Genomic DNA, 3,108 nt, shown 5'->3' on the forward strand with positions numbered 1-3,108 from the left:
ATATATATATATATATAGGCATATATAAATACGTATACGTAGATACTTGCATGTAAACGTATATGCATATGTGGACACAGGACGTCACAAAACATAAACAACAAATAATACGATGTACGAGGACATGGAATAAGGGCTTTTTTTTTTGCAAGCAACGAAAGAAACAAATGCTCGAACGCCACACATCCTTTTCCAAGTAACTTTTATCTTAATAACTCCCATACGACTCTTCTATTCTTTTCTTTTCTCTCTCCTCCAACTATTCTATCTATCTCTTCTTTCGTTTTCTCCTTTCCTTTCTCATATTCTTTTACCTCCTCCTCTTCCACTATTGTATCCTTTTACTCTGTCGTTTTCTCTCTTCTATTCTTTTACCTCCTCTTCTCCTATTATTCTATCCTTTTACTCTTTCGTTTTCTCTCTACCTTTCTCTTGTTCCTTTGCCTCCTCTTCTCCCACTATTCTATCTATCTCTTCTTTCGTTTTCTCTCTTCCTTTCTTTTGCTCCCCCTTCTCCCACTCTCTCTCTCTCTTTTCTCTCTTATCCTCTCTCTAAATCTTTTCCTCTCCCCTTCACAGTTCTCTGTCTGTCAATCTCCCTCCCTCACTCTTCCTCCTTTGCTCACGTGACCCCCATGTGACCACCGGCTATTCTCCTAACCTCTTTTACTTTCTTTCTTCCTGTTTCAGCTTGACAGGGAAGACATATTGTTCTCTGTCTCCTGTCCAGGATTGTTTCTTCGCGTTTGCCACCATAACCTCGTTTAGGTTTAGCAGCCCTTCTTGTTTGTTTTCACTGTCCTGTTTTTGTCACCATCTTGACTTGTAACATTCATTGTGTGGAATGGGGAAGGTAGAGGGACTGTTGATGCACAGGTTTTGGGTTTGGGGGAGAGACTTTCCTCGTTCTATAACCAAATAGGAACATTTCTTTTGGCCAAATTCCATGCCTATATCGGATGAAAATGTTATTAATTCCAGTGTTTTGTTTTATTTATTTTTTGGCATCGTTAACACTTTTAGCAATAATTTTGATGTCGTCTACAAAGAAATTATGAGTTACATTGATATTTCTAGCAGTTGAAGATCCAAGCATGTAAACATTCGTCTTTTGCAGTATGTATGTATGTATGTATGTACGTATGTATGTATATGTGTGTGTATGTGTGTGTGTGTGTATATGTGTGTATGTATTCAGGTATATAGTGATGACTAATAATAGTTTCACACGCTGAAGATGTTATCAACGTGTGTTTCAAAACCTGTCCACATATCTCCAATCTACGGAACTATTAGTAGCTCATAACTACACACTGTGTACATTAAGCAATATTTATTTCTCACCAGATGAAGTACTTTTATTTTTGATCTTATCTTAATGGAAAATTACGTGTGTGCTCGCGCGCGTGTGTGTGGCTGTCTCTGTATATGTATTTTCCCACCACCCCTGCTTGACAAGTAGTGTTGGTGTGTTTATGCGTACATAACCTAGCGGTTCGGCGAAAGCGATTGGATGAATGAATACCAAGCTATAAAAACGTAAGAACTGGAGTCAATTCCTACGACTAAATTTCTACAAGGCGGTACCCTATCATGGCGGTACCCTATCATGGCGGTACCCTATCATGGCGGTATCCTATCATGGCGGTACCCTATCATGGCGGTACCCTATCATGGCGGTACCCTATCATAGCCACAATCTCGTGATAAAAACATGTAAACGATGAAAGAAATCATTTTTACAATTAAGAGTCATCGTTGGTTTCAGGGCCGGGAAAGCACGCAACAAAACGTTTGCAGTTTTCGCTTATCTCCTCATAGTTTCTGAATTGAAATCCACAAGTTGTCTATTTCTCCCTACTAGCATCAGTAAACTATGCATCAACAAAGAGATTGATTTAATCTACTGCAAAACTATAAAATGAGATGTCTATATAATGGTCTCAAATTTTGACAGAAGGCCAGCAGTATCGGACGTGGAGACAAGTCGTCTATATCGACCCCAATGCTCAGCTGGTACTTATTTTATTGACTCAGAAAGGATGAAAGACAGAATGGACCTCAGAAGAATTTGAACGTAGGATGTAAGGACAGAAGGAATGCCGGTAAGTATTTTGCCTGGCGTGATAGCGATTCTGCCAGCTCACCGCCTCGAGAGGTTTATATAATATATGAAGTGTTTTCAACGTTTTTGTAAATAATGTAAAAGATTAACAGGAAGGATAGGTAAATATTAAATTTATAAGTCATAAAATTCAATCTATAATTGCCCACGGCCATATGGAGTTAAGAGTGCAGGCTACTAACCCCAAGATTCAAAGTTCAATAATAATAATAATAATAATAATAGTATCGAAAAATTCCTTAGGAATGAGAACCCAGGTTCGAAATTTCCCGAAACGCTGTTAACGACAAACAAGATGAGGACAAATATCGCCAAATGCAAATAATATAGGTCCTCTTAAATCGGTAAGCATACTGTTATTAATGTTTCTCTTGGACCTTAGTACTTCAAATATTGTCTGTAAAATATGAGCGAGGATTGCATACCAGACGGCAAATGATCTTGTGGCTAAGGGCTTGGAGTCTGAATCGGAATAACCACGATGATGAGTGAGGAAGAATTTGGTGAATAGCGGTAGCACGAGTTCAGTCAGCTCCAACGAGCAAAGGCCATGATGTAACTGGTAAGATGTCAGTTAGAGAAGACAGCATGCTTGTAAACCGGAAGCTACAGCATCTCTGTCAATGAATTTACGCCAGTTGTGTGCTGCGTCCAGGAAGCAGGTTAAGATGTCTGTCTATGCAGTATAGCGCAATCTCAAATGTGGAACTCATACACCCAACACTTAGAGTGGAGTTGATACCCTGACTGCTATGTTCTCACTCAAACTCACAGTGGTAGGGAGATCTCACATGAAGCTGCTGATCGATAACTCTGCTGATGTCGCGGACAACAGCATTAACTTCTTTAAATTCTTACAATACAAGAACTCACTGGTGACATAGGAGAGTAAGTCACCAGTCGTTCTGGTAGCAATCGTGATTAATGAGTGAGACTGAGGGCCGCCAATGTGCTTTTAAATTGATGCAGATACGAGAAATACA

Source organism: Octopus bimaculoides, chromosome 5, assembly GCF_001194135.2.
Source record: "Octopus bimaculoides isolate UCB-OBI-ISO-001 chromosome 5, ASM119413v2, whole genome shotgun sequence".
In the NCBI taxonomy this organism is placed as follows: Eukaryota; Metazoa; Mollusca; class Cephalopoda; order Octopoda; family Octopodidae; genus Octopus; species Octopus bimaculoides.